The sequence below is a fragment of the Mustela lutreola genome, chromosome 1 (assembly GCF_030435805.1).
Source record: "Mustela lutreola isolate mMusLut2 chromosome 1, mMusLut2.pri, whole genome shotgun sequence".
Classification (NCBI taxonomy): domain Eukaryota; kingdom Metazoa; phylum Chordata; class Mammalia; order Carnivora; family Mustelidae; genus Mustela; species Mustela lutreola.
The window spans coordinates 87,066,567-87,087,122 of record NC_081290.1 but is presented as its reverse complement, the minus strand read 5'-3'; the positions used below and the strand labels follow the sequence as shown (position 1 = coordinate 87,087,122).

The 20,556-nt window shown below is 40.3% G+C and overlaps 1 long non-coding RNA gene across 4 annotated transcripts in view; it reads left to right on the top strand.

Annotated features, from left to right (window-relative positions):
• Positions 1-544: 544 nt before the first annotated feature.
• The window catches only part of LOC131828128 (uncharacterized), a 198,491-nt gene continuing 178,479 nt past the window's right edge, over positions 545-20,556 (top strand). The window contains exons 1-3 of one of the 4 annotated variants that reach the window (XR_009352245.1): positions 545-847; positions 3,622-3,760; positions 6,365-6,417. This is a non-coding gene — a long non-coding RNA (uncharacterized LOC131828128). The remainder of the gene's footprint in view (positions 848-3,621; positions 3,761-6,364; positions 6,418-20,556) is intronic. The other 3 variants (XR_009352252.1, XR_009352254.1, XR_009352248.1) reach the window with 3 other exon arrangements.

Below are 20,556 nucleotides of genomic sequence, written 5' to 3'. Positions count from 1 at the left end.
CCTCTTGTTCTTTCTTTTGTGGTGAATTTTTCCGCCTTGTCATTTTGTCCAGATAAGAGTATATGAAGGAGCAATTAGAATACTCAAAGGGTTGCAACAACCCCAGGAAAATATGCTTTAACCAAATCAGAAGAGATCCCAAATCATGAGGGGGGAGAAAGGGGATAAAAAGAGGTTGAGAAAGAAATAAAGAAGAAAAAAAAAAAAGGAAAGAAAGAAAAGAATTAAAAAATGAAAACGAATAAAGGAAAGTATAAGAAAGAATATATATATATATATACATATATATATATATTAGATAAACTAGTTAAAAAATGTTAAAAAAGAAAAGGGTTAAAGTTACAAAAAGTTTAGCAGAAGTAGAGAAAAAGAAATGAAAAAGAAAAAAAATTAAATTAACTGCAAGACTAAAGAATCATAGGGAGAAAGCCATGAGTTCTGTGCTTTGCTTTCTTCTCCTCTCAAATTCTGCTGATCTCCTTGGTATTGAAACTGCACTCCTTGGTAGGTGAACTTGGTCTTGGCTGGATTTTTTGTTGATCTTCTGGGGGATGGGCCTGGTGTAGTGATTCTCAAGTGTCTTTGCCCCAGGTGGAATTGCCCCGCCCTTACCAGGGGCTGAGTAATCAGCTCGAGTTTGCTTTCAGGAGCTTTTGTTCCCTGAGCACTTTCTGTAGAGTCCTGGAGGATGGGAATACAAATGGCAGCCTCTTGGTCTCTGGCCCGGAGGAGCCGAGAGCCTGGGTCCCCACTCCTCAGTGCGCCCTCAGAGAACAGCGCCGAGTAACTCCCGTCTGCCTGACCTCTGGCCGCGCTCCAAGTTCAGCGAGCCTGAGACCGATTCAAGGTAACCCTGACCTGTGAGCTCACTGTCGGCTCTGTCTCTGTAGCCAGCTTCCCCATTCTACTACCTGTAAGCTTTGCGACACTCAGACACCCCTGATCTTTCTGTGACCCTGCGGGACCTGAGGCCACGCTGACCCTGCGTGGGCTTCACCCCAGTTTAGCCTCTGGAGCGATGTCCCTCAGCGGAATAGACTTTTAAAAGTCCTGATTTTGTACTCCGTTGCTCCGCTGTTTGCCGGGAGTCCGTCCCTCCCCCCGGGGTCTATCTTCCCGTTGCTTTGGATTCACTTCTCCGCCAGTCCTACCTTTGAGAAAGTGGTTGTTTTTCTGTTTCTAGAATTGTTGTTCTTCTCTTCGATCTGCCGATGGATTTGTAGGTGTTTGCAATCTTTAGATAAGCTATCTAGCTGATCTCCTGCTAGCTGAAGTAGTCTCAGCCTGCTACTTCTCCGCCATCTTGACTCCTCCCGCTTCTTTATTTTTTATATTTGAGCTAATTTTCTTCATAAGCCTTTACTCTGCTAGAAAGGAAGAAATTTAGAACCTTCCAGTTAATTGTATCCTAGTTCCTTAGGGTTACTTATGTTCTTTGGTGTAAATGCTCAGGTTTTTTTGGATGTCCTCTAGGAGACATCTTGGAATATGAGGTGGGATTATATAACATGGATAACAGTGACATGGATTTGTCACCATTCTCTGTGTCCCTATTAGTCTCTTTTGCTAGACTGTGTTGAGGTAGGACTAATCCTCTGGGTTTTGGGGTGTATGGGCATTGGATTGAGTAATATTCATATTCTGTGGTTTCTTCTTTCTCTCACACCGGGTCTCTGTTGCTGCAACAGCCTGTCTAGTTCTTCTGGGCTCGTCACTAAGGCTTATGGGAACTTCTGGTTCCCTCTCATTCCCCACAGAGACTTTGAGGAGTCACCCACTACCCCAGGTGCAGAAACCCAGCCCCCTTACTCTATTAATCCATATTGCCTATTTTCTCCATGTCAAATTGGTAAGGGACTTCGAAGTAAGAAGGGTTTTCCCTAGGGACTTGTAGCCTCCTACAGGTCTTGCTGAGGGAACAGGATCAACAGCCCTGAAGTTTTCAGCTTTCCTCCATACTTACTGGAATTGTTTTTTTAAATATAGCTTTATCCCTTTTTATATCCATTTTAGACCTTCTGACTTACCTGAGTTTAAATTAGAGATAAACCTAAAGCACTAATTTAGGAAAGTACAATGTAATCTGGACATCTCATTCCTTTAATAAGTATATTTACCTCAGTGACCTATATTGTTGATTTATCAGCACATCTGGTTCATTTTATCTTCAAATTCGTCTACTTTTTGTGTCCACCACTACCATCCTAATATAAGCTACCTTCTTTTTGTTTGTTTTGTTTTGGTCTGCAGTAATAATGCAAGAGTTTTCAAATTTAACTCCCTGATTCCAAACTGCATAGCATCCGGAGTGATTATTTTAAAATATGAATGAGATCGTAAGTTCGTGAGACTTGACCAAGGCATCTCGCCACACCTGAAATGAAATTCAAACTCTTCCCCTGATTTTACACAGACTGTATTCTCTAGCTCACACCCACCTCTGCAGCATTATCTCCTACTCCTTTCTTTCTCACTGACTATACTCTGGCCAAACCACACCAGCATTCTTTCTGCTCTCGAACCAGACAAGCTCCTTCCTGCTTACGGCTCTGGGGCTAGTCTCCCCTGTCTGTGGAATGTTCTTTCTCCATGGCTCCTTAAATCTGGTTTCTTTCTGGTATTACTTTAAATTATCACATCCTTATCAGAGGCCTTCTTTGACCCTCCAATCTAAATAGTTTTCCAACTCCATTTCATCACAGTCCCCTTTATTCATCACAGTGCACATTGCTACCTGATTACTCTTACTGATATATTTGTTTATCTGTCTCAAGCAATAATATGTGAGCTGTACACGAGTAGGAACATGTCTGTCAGTTATCACTAATAATGATAATAGTAGTAGTGAAAGAATACAGCATTTACTATTGAATCTCCAAAATGGTCCCATTCTAAGCCCTTGCCATGTATTGTCTTTAATCTTCATTGCAGTCTCATGAGGCTGATACTCTTTTTACCCTAATTTTATAGTTGTAAGGACTGAGGCACAGAGAATTTCAGTGATGTATACATCACTGCAGGGTCACATGGCTATTAAATTTTATTTTATTTTTTAAAGATCTTACTTATTTGAGATAGGGCACACATGCGAGATAGAGAGAGAGAGAGAGAGAGAGAGAGAGAGAGAGCATGCACAAGCAGGTGGGAGTGGTGGCGGAAAAGGGAGAAGCAGGCTCCTCACTGAGCAGGGAGCCCAATCCAGGGCTTGATCCCAGGACCCTGGGATCATGACCTGAGCTGAAGGCAGTCACTTAACTGACTGAGCCACACAGACACCCCAATGGCTATTGAATTTTAAAGGTGGGACTTAAATCCAGGCAGAGTGGCTTCTGGCCCCATCCTGCTACATGCTAGTCACAGGAGGTACAGATCGAAATAAGACAGAGACACTTCTCTCAAATTCTCAATAGTTAAAAAGTTTGGGAAAATGAAAGAAATCATGACGAAGCACGACATGTTTTATATTGCAGATATGGGGGAGCTGCTAGAAAAGCATATAAATGAGGCATCTTATTTATAGTATACAAATCTTTTTGTATTAATATATATCAGAAAAACCTGAAATGTCTTCATTAGTATATAATAGTCCCCTTATCTGTGGTTTTCTTTCTGTGGTTTCAGTTCCCCACTGATGACTGGGTCAGAAGCAGATGACCCTCCTTCTGACCTATCATCAGAAAGTCAGGGGGTGCCTGGCTGGCTCAGTCCATGGAGCATGCAACTCTGGATCTTGGGGTTATGAGGTCGAGCACCACATCAGGTATAGAGGTCACTTATAAGTAAAATCTAAAAAAAAAAAAAGGTCAGTAGTAACCTTAAGCTACATCAGAACGCCTCCTTTCACCTCACTTCATCTTATCACATAAGCATTTTGTCATGTCACATCATCTCAAGAAGGGGGGGTATAGTAAAATAAGATATTTAGAGACAGAGAGAGACCACATTCACAGAACTTTTATTGCAGTCTATTGTTATAATTTCTTTTGCTATGAGTTAGTGTTAATCTCTTACTATGCCTAATTTATAAATTAAACTTTATCATATGTATGTGTGTATAGGAAAAAACAGAGTACATATAGGATTTGGTATTACCTGTGGTTTCAGGCATCTGCTGAGGGTCTTAGAATGTATCTGCCTGTGGATAAAGGGGAACGACTGTATTTGCTGGGCCATCCTTTGCTCATATAAGTATCTGGCACCATGCTTGTAGAAATGTGGAGGTAGCCAGATGAAACATTTTCAGTATAGAACATACCTAGTAACTGAAATTTGTCAGATTTTTTTTTTTTTTTCTGAAATGATTCTGATATTGGTTTTCCATTCTTTCTACTCCTATTCCTTTCTATTCTGGCTAAGGGAAAAATTGTTTCACAGGTGACAGGTGCTTTGAGGGAACTAGAAGAAGGTGAACCAACCATCTTGAGAAAACCATTATTTGCCTACTTTGAAGACATCCCTTGAAATAATGAGGCATAATTAATATCAGTTCTTAGGATTATATGAAAGTTTTCCAACATACCCGGTACAGTTCTGATGGCCAGAAATGGCCATTTGATCACAGTTAAGCCAGCTAACCATTGCATGCCTCACTGAATTTAGCAGTAAAGTGAGATTAACTATACACATCAAGTAATAAATGTTAATAATAATAAATTAGCACCAGTAATGGCTAGTCTGCTTTTAGTGCCAGAAGCTAACTAAAGGCATTGCAGTTTATTTAATCTTCACATCAAACCTGGTGAGGGAGGTGTTATCCCTGGTTGGCTGTTAAGAAAATTAAGGCCCAGAAAGGTTAAGTAATTTGCCTAATATCTCACCGCTACAAAGCGTAAATTTGAGCCCAACTATAGGGTTGTGTAAATAAAACAAATCATTGCCACTATTGAGTGGCTTCTATGTGCCTGGCACTGGGCTAGTCACTTTAATGTGTTGTCTCCTTCACTTCTCATAGCCCTGTGAAGTAAATGTTGTACTCATATGACAGGTAAATAACCCAGAGACTGGGGATTATGGAATTTTCCCAGTGTTATGTAAGGTCAGGCCTGCCTGACTCCAAAGTCTATACAAACTAGTAATTCATTAAACTCTTTAAACTGGCAAGTGGTGTACTGTTCTTTCTTCTCCTTAATTGCCTCTCCCACTCTTATTCTTCTCCTCTGGTACTTTTCTCATTCTTTGTGCTTTTGTGATGCATCGTTCAATAATGTGCATAATATAAACCCCCCTAACATTTTCTGAGACAGATAATATGCTGGGCATGGTGCTAAATTGTTTGCTATTCATTACATTTAATCCTTCCAGCCATCAAATATCGTAGGTACCACTATTAGCACCATTTTATATTTGAAGTTAATAGAGATACTCTTGGCAGCATTTTTGCTGATCCTCTGGATATGCAGTATTCCTTCGAGAGAAAACGGAGCATTTTAAAGCCTTGTTGCATTTGCCTGTGCTGAGAATAAATGAGCCAGATTAAAAATTCTTTTAGTTTTTGAGCATTAAAAAATTTGCGATCCTATTTAAAACAAATTTTTTTTCCCCCTCTTGAAGCAGGGTGGTTTGGAGTTGTCTTCTTTGTGGTGTGTTTCTTGAAAAGTTTTGTAGGGCTAATCTGGTTAATTCTGGATGCTTCCTTTTCCCCTTGTCTCTCTGCAGCTCTCTGCTCTGTTCTCAGGACAGCCACCATTAGCTTGTGTCTACTGAAGGCCCCCAGTGGGGGCCAGAGGGAGGGGTAGTGGGGGGGCAGGGTGTTGGGTCTCTGGGAAACTCATTTGCATACTTCTTGTTACAAAGGCCAACCACATCCTGGTTAAGACAATGTGCTGTCTGATAAACAGACTGCATCCCCCAGTGTCTGCCTGGAGCTCCGCCAGCCTGTGGTCCGCCTTTGTCACAAGGTGCTGTTTATTCTGCCTGGAAGTCCAAGGACAGGACAAACCAGCTAAATGAACCTTTTATTTCTCTCATTCTCTGGCAGAAATTCCTTTGGTCAAAAACATTTATTAATATTAGATTAAGGGGGAGGCATCAGAATTTTCCAAAGAAGCTTCCCTAACTCTGTGGAAAACCTAGAAAAGGTTTTTATCTTCTTTTCTAGCTTTGAATTCTTTGGGGCTTGGGGAAATGCGAAAACTTGGAAAACGTGGTGTGAGGGCAATATAAAGATCAACGCTTGCCAAGATTTTGTGTTGATAAATATTTATTTCCACATCTGTTTTCTATGTGTTCCCTTTCTCTTTTCCTCCTCCCTTCAAACCCAACACACAGACAAAAGGAAGTGGAAGCTTAAACAATTAGCTGGTGACTGCAGGACATGTTTAGGAATCTGGATAATTGACTTCTAATTTCTCCATTCTTTCTACAGTTTGGTAAATTAAAAAGCATTGTTGTGATACAGTCTCATTTATGGCAGTTAAGGTAAGAAAACTCTCTGTGCTATTTTTTTTTTAACTCATTTTTCTTAACTGCCCTCAAAACAATTCAACATTTCCTGCTCTGCTGAAAATATTTTCAAATGTAAATGTGGTACTTATTTTAAGTATATTTTAACCACTACTTTTATTGGTGACTATAATCACTAAAAAATAGGCATTCACCAGCATGGGAGGGAGTTGTTTTAATATTTTTAATCAATAGTTCCTGTAAACAGACTTTGTCTTGAGGGAATGGAGTTTACAGTGATTTCCTTTCTGCATTTACACAGACCTCTTAAATAGATTACAGCCACTCATCTGTAGCTAATCCTACATGTGTTGCAAAGACTTCCTCCTGGATGCCTTGGTGGAGGATGGTGCTGGAGATGATGTGACAGAACAGTTCGAGAATGATGCCAGTCGGCATTTTGAAGGGTTAGTAACATTTCCAATAAGGCCTCTGAAGAGATTTCTGGCAGCCAAGGAACAATAATATGATAGAGATGGATTATTGGAAGCTAAATACTAGCACATGGTGAATATTGAGGTTTAGGGTGAAAATGAAAATTAGACCTCTGTGAAAAGCCCTGTGAAGCATATTGTTAGGGGGAGAAGTTATCTGAGCAATATCAGCTTTCCTAGATTAGGAAGGATCCTGAACGTTAGTGAATGTATTTTCCTTTTCCTTCCTCCCTTCTTTCCTTCCTTCCTTCCCCCCTTCCTGCTCCCTCCTTTCCTTTTCTCTTCCTTTCTTTCTTTCTTTTTTTTTTTTTTAACATCACACTGGTCCTGAAGATTCAAAGTCAGCCCCAATTAAGAGCCCTCCAAGGAGGGGGAGCCGACTTCTGTTCCAAAGAGGCAGTTCTAAAAAGAGCAGCGCTGATGAAGGGGAGCTGTGATATCGTTATGAGGTGTTGAATGAACAGGCTTTGCTCTTTATTAGCCATGTGGCTTTGGGCAAGTCACTTAACCTGTCTGAGCCTCAGTTTCCTCATCGGTAAAGTAGAGGTAATAATATCTACTTTGCTGTATTTTGTTATAAGCATTAGATGTTGATAGCTTAATAATAATGTCTGGCAAAACAGTTAGCCCTCGGCAAATAATACTTATTTCCCCTCCTTTCTCCCTCCCTCATTCTCTTCCTTGTTTTGCACTCCATGTGTTAATATGCACTTGAGATTGGGTGTGTCACTCTACTTCTCAGAGCCTCATTTCTAAAAGGAGGAGTCAGTGTTTCTAGGTTCCTCCAGGTTCTGAAGTAGTGTAGTATCATGAAATATGAAAGCAAATGGTTGTAGTCGACCATCAGAAATGTTCATCAACAAAACCAGGTTTTTGTATGCTAAGATGTACAACTGTAAGACGATGTTATGATGGTGTTTCCTTTGTCCTGTTCAGAAGCATTTCCACATTGAACTTCACACAGTCTTGGAATCTGGTCATTTTAATACTCTTGGTATGTTTCTGGTATGGTTTTGCTCTGCATGACCTTTATCATCGTGGGGCTAAACAGATCCCTGAAGGCAAGAATAGGTTTTTTAATCTCTTTAATCCCGGGGTCCAACAGACTGCCCAGCAGATGGTAGATTCTCAGTCAGTGTTGTAGAATGAATAAATCCAGTTGATTTCATTTACTGACTATCTATCCAAGCTAAGGGCCCTGTTAGAGCTTTATTGACATTATTATTATTTATCATGATATAAATCAAGTACTAATCAAGTAGCAATTTTTCTCGTATACTTTGGAAAAGTAGATGTAAAAGGTTGTCCACTACTGAAGTTTCTTCATGGTGCTTCTCCAGTCCTCTGCTTTTCTGTAATCTCTGCCCCAGGCGACTTTGATGAAATGTGTCACACCATGCTTTATGATCTGATATTTAAAAGGACGCTAGGCATTACAAAAAATGAATGCAAGGACTAGAGGCATTTAGAATGCATATGTCCTATTGGCTATCCGTTCCTACAACCTGATCTCCTCCACAAAGGGTTTTACCTCCTGCGGGAGCTGCAGATCAGCTGTTCTTATACGATCCTATGTGCTTCCGGTTCTTGGCTTCCTCCAGGAGCCACAGCTATCTCTTCATTATTTGGGGAGATTAGCTAGCACGGCTTACAGTTATTATCTGGCTCCCTGCCTCTTGGAGATTTGACTGTGAGCATCTCTACCAAAGGATAGGGATAGGGAAAGAAAAAAAAAAAAAAGCTGGAACTCAAAGCAGTGCATTTTGCTACTTGGTTACAGTTCTGGTAAATGACTGGACCAGAAGTGAAGGAAATTGAAGTTGTAGGGTTTCCATTGCCATTTGGCCCATTTCCCAAAGGTTTTGCTGGCCAGTGTGTTTGAGGATAGGAAGTGGCTAGGGTGTGGTTTCAGATCTGGACCTTGACTCTCTCATCAGAAAAGATGGGTTAAAGCCTATATGTCATTCCTCTGTTTGAAGAAGCGGTCGACCAGACTTTCACATATGATTATTGCTGGAACACTGCGTGTAGGGTTTTGTCTGCCAACAGTGTGGCTATGTAAGGTAGAAGGTGGCATGGTGGTTACTTGTGGTTGTTTTCATCCCAAGTTCCTTGGCATTCAGGGCATGGGACAAAAGTATATAGTTTTGGTTTGGCATTCTGTGGCTATCCAGCTGGGTTATTTTCCTTCCTCCTCTTTTATGGGGTAGTTCAAGGTTTAGATTTTTTTTTTTTTTTTTTTTTAACCACAGAATCTAATTTAGTTGTGGCATTTTAAAAAATTATTTTTTTGTATATGTGCCCAGAGCTTTTTAGGTTATTGGTAAACTTTAAAACAATACCACAGTGCTTGTAAACATATATAATTTAAGAACCAGTTATGACTGAAGCCTATGATATCCTTTGGAAAATACTTACTTGGAAACAATTCTAATTAACAAGTTATTTTCTGGTTTCCTTCTTGCATGCTTTATTAATATTAATGCTATTAGATGGATAGAATCTTTTTCCTGCTAAAATTTTATTTTTCCCTATTCCTTTTCTTAGTTGTTACAGAATACTCAATTTTATTATAGTTAACTTTTGTGGAAAACATGTTATACTTGTGATAACAAACAACTAACATGATAGACATGAGAACAGTTGGATTCTTGAAGGTCAGAGTTTTGCCGATGTTCTTTTATAATAAGCTCATTGAAGATGAACTACAGGGAAGCCTCATAAACTACAATTTACTTATTTATTTATTTATTTTAGATTTTATTTATTTATTTGACAGACAGAGATCACAAGTAGGCAGAGAGGCAAGCAGAGAGAGAGAGGAAGGGAAGCAGGCTTCCTGCTGAGCAGAGAGTCCGATGGATGCAGGGCTCTATCCCAGGACCCTGAGATCATGACCAGAGCCAAAGGCAGAAGCTTTAACCCACTGAGCCACCCAAGTGCCCCCAATTGATTTATTTAAAAGAACCTTACAATTTAAAGAACATTTCTTCCTTAGTTACTAGATTTTTCAAATCAACGATATTAGATAACTCGCTTGGCTATTCAGAACTATTTTGTTTTTCTTTTTTCATTTGAATTCCAGGTTAGGACTGTTTGATTCTTTTAGGTAGTAAAGAGACTAATGTCTGAATGAAACACTGGTCTAATATACTGCCTATTTCTAACCATGTGTTGGGCCACAGTGAACTAGAGTGGTTAGGCTGTGAAACTTTCATATTCAGAAGATATGGTGATCCAATTCTTTCTTCTGGAACATGTCAAGTTCTGGTGAGGACAAGGTTGTTCTGCTTAGGAAAGAAGAGATTGTAGATCAGTTCTACTTTGTAAGATGCACACGGTGAATCTTCTAAGTAAATGCACCAGAATTACTGATTGCCTTTTTCCCTTCTGGCATGGGAATTTACTTGAGGAATTTATTTAATTTATCTGGCATGGGAATTTAGGTTAATAAAATAATATTTATTTACCCAGTCATTTACCAAGGTCAATTGATGGCTCAAAACAGAATTAAGCTTATAATATTTCTTGGAGCTACTTTAGGCCATTGCCCTGGAAACTGAGAACTTCTCAAACCTTTAAGAAAGTTATATTTGATACAACCAAGCAACACAGAGCACCAGCATCATCATACTTTCTGAAATTCTTTCCTGTAACGACAAAGAGATTCAAAGTAAGTTTATTTTGTAGAGACTAAAGCATGTGTAGCAACTATTGATGATGTTGTTATGGGAATTAATGATATTCACAAGAACACAAAATATTTACAATGTGTAATTGTTTAGTATTTGTTACATGTGAACCCGGACTCAGACTTAAGCACGTGAGCTTCAGTAGTGCCAGGATGGGTATGTTTCTCCTAGTAAAAGACTGTTTTCCCCAAGTACTGCTTCCTTAGAAAGAGACTTTGTTGGTGATCATATGGCTGTTGGATCAGAATGTGAGCCATGTTTGATATACTGTGACTACCATTCTTTTAAATGCTTCTCTGCCCAAGTTTATGTGTATCCGTGTTGAGGAAGGAGGTAGCAGTAACAGGTTACCATGAGTTACAACAGACATTATCTATTTTCCACAGTGGACTATTGTTATCTTGGATGAAGAGCGGAAGGATGCTGTAGTGCTTCTAGCCTCTTCTCTTTGATCGTCTTTCTGTTCATGATGATTGATATTTGTTATGAGATGTCCTCTAAACTGGGGAAAGGCTTAATGACCTTTCATCATTCTCAATTCAGCTCTTTTCTGTGTCACCAAGTGGCCAAGGAGCACTTTACTGTGATTTATAAGAATTTTAATTCTTAAAGTACTACTAATAATACTACATTAGTAGCAAGTGATTTTAGAAAAAAATACATTGGGAAAAATTTGCAGAGTATCTTTGCCAATTTAAGATTTATAAATCCACATTGCAGGTTCTCAGGGAGTGTTAAACAACATTGCATATAAGTATGTACCCCCATCTAGTCTGGAATGTTAGTGGAAGAAACTGATATTTACTGGGTACCTGCTATGAACCAGGTACCTTGCAAGGTCCTTGTATATACTAGAGTATTTGATCCTTGAAGTTGTATTACTGGATTTTTATTTTTTACTTAATTTTTATTTTTTAAAAGATTTTATTTATTTATTTGACACAGAGAGAGAACACACACACACAGCGAGAAAGGTATCACAAGCAGGGGGCGTGGGAGAGGGAGAAGCAGGCTTCCCACAGAACAAAGAGCCTGATGCAGGGCTCAATCCCAGAACCCTGGAATCATGATCTGAGCCTAAGGCAGACACTTAACCACTGAGCCACCCAGGCACCCTGGTATTACTGAGATTTTTAAAGGTTAAACCAAATTTCCCAAGGTCAGTTAAGTAGTAAGGGCAAGCTAATCTTTTATGAAAACCCATGCCTTCCTGACTATACCACTAGTTAATTTTTCTAGAATTCCTGAGTCTTGGCTATGAGTGAATTAGATAATATTTGTCAAATCTGTAGTATCAGAATTTGCAGATTCCCCATGGGCACAATTATAAAGCAGCATTCTACCTAACACAGATATTTGCATACCCATTACTGTCTGCCTCTCCTCTGCCAATCAGTGAACTTAGTTCTACAATTCTTCTTTCGTGTGCTGTATTACATTGATCTTCTCCCATCAATTGCAAAGGCTAAAATGCTACTCAAGCCCTTAAACTTTATCACTGAAATAGTTAATTGGTCTCTGTTGACTGATCTATGCTGAGAGATGTGGCTAAATTAATATGCTGAACCACCATTTTCATTAAGACATTTGATGTCTCCCAGTTGCCTGCAGCTAAAACTCCTAAGGATGACATTCACAGATTTATATAAACTGTCCCCAGTCTGCCTTTTCTGAATCCCCTACCACGATCACTCTATCTGCATCTAGACCCTGTGTTGCCAAGTGGTTTTCCTATACTTCCACCTGTGTGTAATGCTGTTTTTCTAGCCCTTTCGTTCTTTTTATTTATTATTTATTATTTTTTAAAAAAAGATTTTATTTATTTGACAGACAGCACAAGTAGGCAGAGAGGCAGGCAGAGAGAGAGAGTGGAAGCAGGCTCCCTGCTGAGCAGAGAGCCCTACAACGTGGGGCTCCATCCCAGGACTCCAGGATCATGACCTGAGCTGAAGGCAGAGGCTTTAACCCACTGAGCCACCCATATGCCCCTAGCCCTTTCATTCTTAACAAACTTGACCATTCTGAGCCCACAGAAGATCCCACTTCTTCTCTGAAAGCTGCCCCTATTAGCTCTGAGGGGGAGCAATCTTTTCCACTTAGGCCATCCCTTGCTAAACCAAGGGTTTGGCCACAACTCTTTACTGCAAGGCATTATGAAATGAGAACAGGTTTGAGTTCTGAGCCTTTTACTTACTGTCTGTGTGACCTTAGGAGATCATTTTAAATAAGACTCAGTTTTTAGTTGTAAAATAGAGATAATAAGAGTGTAGAACATAACATGTGTGGATTTCCTGTGTATTAATTAGGATATTAGGTTATGTGGCAGGAAAAGTCAACCCCAAATTGTTACTGCCTTAAAACTAGAAAATTTTATGTCTTTCCCACACTGCATGTCCATCTCAAGCTGGCACAACTCTCTTTTAACATTGTTCATATTCAAGGTTGCCAGAGCCTTCACTAATTGAAATAACACAGGTCACTGTGGCAGGAGGAAGGGGATGTATTGAATCTTGTATTAGTTCTTTTTTTTTTTTTTTTTTTTTTTTTTGAGAGAGAAAGAGAGAGAGAGAAAGAGATCACGGTGTGGGCACGGGAAGGGTAGAGAGAAAGAGAGAGAGAGAGAGAGAGAATCTTAGCCAGCCTTCTTGGCTCAGTGGAGAGTCCAAGACAGGGCTTGATCCCATGACCCTGAGATCATCACCTAAGCCTAAATCAAGAGTTGGATGCTTAGCCAGCAGAGCCGTCCAGGTGCCCCAACTGTGTGTTAGTTGTTAAAGCTTCTATTTGATAGTGATACCCATCACTTTGTCTCACATTTCATTAGCCAAAGCAAATCACATGGTCATAGCTAACTTCAGAGGACTAGGGAGGAATAATCCTACCAAGCTAAGAAGACTGTAGCCCAGAAACATCAGGGAAAGGCAGTAATGATGGCCAAACCGTGCTGTGTCATTGGACAATTTTCTTACAGTAGGGTACAGTTTCAAGTTTTATCTGTCCTTCTATGGCCTAGGATCCTTGGAGGCAGAGTGGGGATGTATTTCTCTGGCCTTCTTTCCCTACAGTGATCAGCATAGATCCTTAGTAATGTTTTACTGAATAGGTGATTAGAATACTGCTCCAAGTGGCTTTTCTCCTGATGCTAGGGAGCAAAGTAGCTTTCAAGTCCCCAGATTTGCTTTGTACTAAGGAAAGTCTCAGGTAGAATTTATGTAACACAAAACCAAGGCAGGGTCTCTGAATGGACCTGCTCTCTGTTTCCCTGAGCCCACATGGGAATGTGAACTATGAACTTGGTGGCATTAAGAAAAGTGTTCGCTAAAGCTTCGCCTTCACCTCTCCTTTTCTAAAGGACTGGAGTCTGAAGCTGGGATCAATTTCTGATTAGTCTTAAGCAACAAGATGTTAAGAGTCTATAATATCAGGCCTGTGCTTGTTCAACCTCAGGAACACACCTGAGGTCACCTTTCTAGATCTGTAGGAAGAACTGCAGAAAAGATCTTTGGTGTTGAGAGATGAAATTTTCAGTTGAAAATCACCTGCTGGCTCATTGGAAGTCATATGATTTGATTTTTCATTTCTAATTATATAAGACATTTATATTTGTTATAGTAAAGTTAGTAAATATAGATGGATAAAAAAGAAAAAAAAACATTAAAGGGAAAATTACCCAAATGAAAAACATCTTATTTCTCATCTTGAATTAAGGTCTTTTAAACAAAACACCATATACTCTTTCATTGCTGTAGTGAATGTTTCTTACAACGCTGATCAATTAACATACTGTGTTATAGTTTCTGTCACTACACTGTAAATTTACAGACAGTAAATTTACATCATAAGCTTGGCCTGATGTTTTCAAAGAAATTCCTTTTTATTAAACAAATTTTAAACAATACATAACAACTGTCTTTCTCTGACTTAGAATTACAAATCCCAGATGCAAGCATGGCTTTCTAAAAGTCACGAAAACAGTCTTTAAGTAAACAAAACGAAGTGGGTCACAAGTAAGCGGTTCCATGAGTCTATGGCTTGATGTGCAACAGGGATGAGAGAGGCATTACTAAAAACCAAGAGGCTCTGGAAGAAATGGGCAAAGGGACTTTTGTGTTGTGGGGCTCTTGACAGAGGGCCAAAGTTGGAAAGTGAGTCACTCCTGCTACTGTCAGAGCCATTCCAGGAGCCTGCAAAACTGGAGTCCACTTTCCAGGCACCTACTACCTTTGCTGCATTTGATCAGATCCTCAAACAGTAAGTCAGAAGGCTGTCTGGTATGGGGAGAAGGGGCCAGTGAGGGTACCCTCTGATCTGACCCCATGACACTTTTCTCCTCATGGCTGCCCTTGGATGAGCTTGTCAGTGGGTAAATTGTATGATGTCTTCAGGGGACTGACTTAATTTGGATATAGGCCTACTCTGGCCGGGCCTCTTCTCTCCCACTGACCCGTGGGGAGAGTGTACTGGCTTCAACTCTTCAACTGATTTTTTTCCCCCTTCCCCTCAGTTGATCTTTTTTCTTTTCTTTTCTTTACTTTTTTTTTTTTTTTTAATATTTTGTTTATTAATTTGAGAGAGAGCATAAGCAGTGGGAGAGGCAAAGGAAGAAGGAGAAGCAGCCTCCCCGCTGAGCTGGGAGCCTGACATGGGGCTGGATCCCAGGACCTGGAGATCATGACTTGAACCAAAGGCAGATGCTTAACTATCTGAGCCACCTATGTGCCCTTCTTTTAACAAGGACATAGCCATGGCTGGGTTGGGGGAATCTAGTCTTACCAAATGGATGTCACAACTTGACAGTGAAAAAGTCAACATAGTAATAGGATATTAAATGAAATTCAAATGTAAACTGGGGGCCCTGGATAATGTGACATCTTATATCCATTTAATGCACTGTATGTTGATGTCATTACTATATTATGATCTTCACTCTATAGGTAAGAAAATTGAGGCAAGCAGAGATTGAATCTTGCCCCAAATCACATGAAAGTGATGGCTAGGTTTCCTTATAACTCCATGTTACATGTTGAATGATCTACATTTTCTTTCTTATAAATCCAAACAATACTATTCCCTGCCTTTCTCTCTTCCAGCCTCTCTCCTCCATGCCTGCTATTTTCACCTCCAAACACTTGGTTTACCTATAGCACTCTGAATGTGCTGTGGCTGGTAGCATCTGGACTGCCTTTGGTTTTGCCTTCTCCCTTCTCAATCTCCCTTCTCTTTATTTGCTTAAATTCTATCTGTTTTCTCAAGATAGTCTCCGTTCTGGCTCTTCCGTGGAGCCTTCTCTGGGGTGTCCAGCCTGCAGAGATCTCTGTCATCCAAAAAGCTCCCTTGGCATGTTACCCTGTGGTACTTCTTTAGTCTTTACCAAGTCCCTAGTAGTGGTAGTTATCTTGTATAAGTTTATGTGTTAAACCCCAATCTAGACTGTGAGTTTCTTCAAGGAGGAATAGCAAGCTTTGGTCAGTTCTGGGACTTTATCTCATACGTTATTATGTACCATTTCTCCTATAGAAATATATGTACCATACTGTCTCTTTTGTAACCTCTCAATGGAATGGTCATACAGTTGATTAACATCATTATTTATATTGACATAGTCCGCTCAGGAACCAATTAGATGAGATGCTAAATTGAGAACTTGAAGCTTGGGAAATACTTATTCTCGTTTAATTTTATTATTTCTTTAATAACTGCAAAGGACTTATAGATTTAATGACTCATGCCAAGCTTCATAACCCCTGTACACTTTATTTTGTGCCATGTACTTTTAAGTGTCAGTAAATTGAAATCACAGACCAAAAAACCAAGCAAGATACACTGTTGTATTCTTCCAAGATCGGCTTCTCCCCTAGTGTTGAGCTCCTATTGAATGCTAACACTATGTCCATTTCATCAAAGCCTTCTTCAATCCTTTTTTAGAGTCAAAATAAAGATCTGGATAACACCCAACTATCTGCAACTTAATCCTGTTGATTTCAAAACCCTTAGCACAAAAGGAAAACAGGACTAAGTAACTTTAAGGCACATGCATTCTGGGTATGTTTTCTCTGAAGATACAGGGTACTAGGTCTTAAAGGACTTAAGCCTGAAGTTTGTAACTTTGATAATAAAGGATGTTTTGTGTTTCAACAGCATCTGCTGTTTAAGGATAATCTATCTCTAAATCCATCTGCGGGAAACCCAGATGTGGTATAGAGAGATGGTTTGACTGACTTTATGGCAGAGGCTGGACTTTTGCCTTAAATGGAACTCTTCAGAGACAAGAGTCTTGAGCTTGGCGACATACACTGATAAAAATAAGTGAGTAATTTCTAAATCTCCACTTTCCTTCAGTCTGTGAAGACAGTCTTAATATTAGAGAATTGCCAAGCAGGCACATGATTATAAGAAGCTGTGAGGCTTTGAATGAAGGGATGCAGGGCAGTGAGAGATAGGAACAGAGCCCAAAGAGACAGGACAGATAGAAGACATTTTTCTGAAGAATACAGAGTTAATTTTTTTTTGGCTTTCTCTCTGCAAACATACCAGTGCACAGGATAATCATAATCCCAGCAGTTTACATTTACATAATGCTTTAGCACTTGCTTCCCTGGATTTTATTCCCACTCCATCAGAGGGTGCCTGCTTTGTGCAGAGTACTTAATCTTGAAATAAATCATTTACTGTATGAGGATTTAAACAGGTCTTTTGGATAAAAAGTGCATTACATATTTATGAGCACTGATTTCAAGAATCACTTTGAAAGAACTATTGATGTGGCTCTGTGTTAGAGATCTGAACTAAATTCCATTTGATTCATTCTTGGTTTTATTTTTTCCAGAGGTTCCAAATCATGTTTGTATATGCTTGAGGGCCCATTTCCTCTTAGAAGAAGGAAAACATTTAGGGGCAAGTCAGGAACTTAGGAACCTTCTGCCACTCTTCTCAGCGTATCGGGAAAACCAGTTTTCTGAAATTAAAATGGCAGTCTGTTTTGTGAGGCAGTAATAATGATGGTAATGATGATAATAAAATGTAGGGGTTCTAATTCAGGACAGCAGGAGAGAGGAGATTATAGTCTATTAAAACAAAGTCCTTTGATGTCTGCTGTGAGGAAGGATCCCAGAAATGGTTATTATTCACTTTTAAAATGAGTTATTGCTTGAGTGTCCCTGATTTATTTTTTTATTTAGAGGTTGTTTATAAAGGTGATTGCCATTAAACCAGTGGCTTCCTGCGTAATCAGATTGCAAACCTACCAGGAGAAAACAAAAGACAATTGCATGTAACCAAAATTATTTTTTGAGCTCCTCAGGAGAGAAAGAAAAAAATAGAACAAACGTTATTTGCCGATTGCCCCAGTTCAACTCCTATCGACGATTTTGCTTTTTCAAATAAAAAATGAAATTACTAGGGAAAGGCCTTTTTTATCCCCCATCTTAAAAAAAAAAAAAAAAAAAAAAAACGAAGTGGGGGAAAAACTGAAAGCAGGGGCAGTTTGCAGGGCTACTGGTGCCTGAGTAGAATCGCTAACTGGTTCCTCTCTCTTTGCTGGGCTGTCTGTATTCACTGTATCACAAGCTTGAAGCCAGACCTCATTTGATGGAGCCAAAAAATGGCCCTTTTGTTGCTGTTTTTTTCCCTAGTGTCATCTCTCATGGTTGCCGGGGCAACCAGTGTGTATCCTTTCAGCATAGGTTACTGGGCCCCAGGAAGGAAGTGCTCCAGCGCTGGCCTGCTATTTTTATAGAACCGTTACATAATACAATCTATTAAAGCTTCCTCTTGGTGTTTTATTGCACAAAGGGGAAATTAAGTTTGATGACTCCTAAATGTTGGATGGAGGATGTCAGGTGACTTGGATTGTTTGGCTCAGGCCACATAGCAACAATATTCCTATATGCGATTCAAGGAGAACCGATATACAATCATGCCCTTGGCAGTGTTCGCCTGCCTGCGGATCACTGGAGGAAACTGAGCTCTCAGCTGCTCAAGGGTGCGAGTTTTGTCCAACTGCACAAAGCTCCCTCTCTGGTAGGATGACAGTGGACAATGAAACACTATTCACAGTTAAGGGCAAAGGGAATTTTAAAGGTATAGCACGTATGCTTTTCATAGGTGGACTGATCACTGGGAAAGAGAATTGGATGGAAAGGCAGAGGACCACGGTTCTCTTCTCAGGACTGCCACTGAAGCATTACACCGATGCCGGGCTCTCTGCTGTCCCACCGGGGTTTGGGTGGCCTCTGGGGGATTCCGCAGTGGTCCAGGAAGGGGAGCACCCCGAGAGGGAGGGCATCTGAACTGAACAGCTCTTTAGTGGGGACCACTAGAGGCCACAGAGTCTTTTTGCTTTTGCCACAAGACTTCAGGGGTCTTCTACTTGCCACAGGAACCAATAGGGAATGCAAGTTCTTAGCACCTTTGATTCCCACCTTGCTTACCAGTGACTCCGCCGCCAGTCCGAATGAAAGAAGGTGCAAGTGTACAATGGGGTCAGAATGGAAATGAATCCCTTTACCCTCAGGGGAGATGTAAAGCCACAAGGGACATGAGGTTGGGCTTCCCTGCACTGGAGAGGATCTGAGCCAGGGACTCTCTCCTGTTTCTTCACAATCTCCCTCTCCTATTTTATTTCATGCACATTACTTCAACTAAGCCTTGAGTCCCCTCCACTCTCAAATCTGCATCCCTGGCCTGCTTTTCTCTGAGGCTCACCTCACCTGTCCTGTGTTCCCAGTGCCTGCTGGAGATCTTTCTCTGGTTGTCTGACTTTATCTCCAGCTCGACATGTCCAACAGAAAACACATTCTTTTGTTTGCCCAACCCTTGACCCTTGCCAACTCCTTGGTTTCCGTGAATAGCCAAATTCAGAGAATGCTAAACGTTGCTGATCATCTGGCTGAATCTTTCCATTTTGGAGATGAAGATGATGAGGCTGAACAGGTTATCTGTTCAAGGTCATCCAGAGAACTGAGAACAGAAGGAAGACCTCTTTATGACTCCATTCCACCGGATTTGACGTCTGTAAGAATTTTGAGCTCTCCTCTCTCACCCAGTCTTATCAAACCGTCTTTCTTGATCTCATAATCTAGTCTGTCCTGTTTCCACTCCCGCCATAATAATTAAGGTCATATTTGCATCAAAACTGGACTGTTTTAGTTTCTGGATTGGTTGTTGCCTTCAACCTCTACCCTTTGAGTCAATACTGCATTTTGCCTCTAAAATAATCTCACAACTTAATCACATCACTTTATTAAATGCAAATGATTTTGATTATTTCTAATATACTGGTCTGAATAATCTGGCCCTCCCACCCCCAAGCTGGCCTCTCTAGCTTTATCATCCATCCCAATCATCAGCCCTCTGTTTGGCAAGGTTTACTTTACTTTCCATTCTTTCTTGGTAGATCAGAGATTCACGGACTGTTTTCCCTTTTTTAATGCTTTTGCTTCAGATAGGATGATTTCTGATGAAATATCCCCAGTTCTATTCTCAAGGGTTCCCAGAAAATAAAAAATGGTATGGATAGAATAGTAAGGAATATGTCGTGCCAACCTTCAGTCACTCATTCAGAGCGGTTCATTGAGTATTTACATTACGCTCAAGCAGCAACGAGAAAGATACGACCCCTGCTGTGTTGGAGTTTATTAAGTGCAGAAGGCAGGCATTGCATAAAAATTACATAGCCATTAAATATATGATTACACAGAGAACTAATTTATCACAAATGTCTTAAGGGCTATGAAACATAAGGGCATGAGAGCAAATAATGGGGAGTGGGGGTGAGGCAGCAGGAGGGTGGGATTTAATACAGACTGGGAATTCAGAGAAGAATTTCCTGAGGAAGTGACATTTACACCAAAACAAGAAAAACAAGATAGGGTTGGAGAGGCAAAGGGAGTGGGTAAGGGTGGAGGAAAGTCCTATCTGGTCTGAGGGAACAGAGTGATGAAAGCCTCCAGGAAGCAGGGGTCTGGAAGTTTGGCAGCAACCCAGAGAAG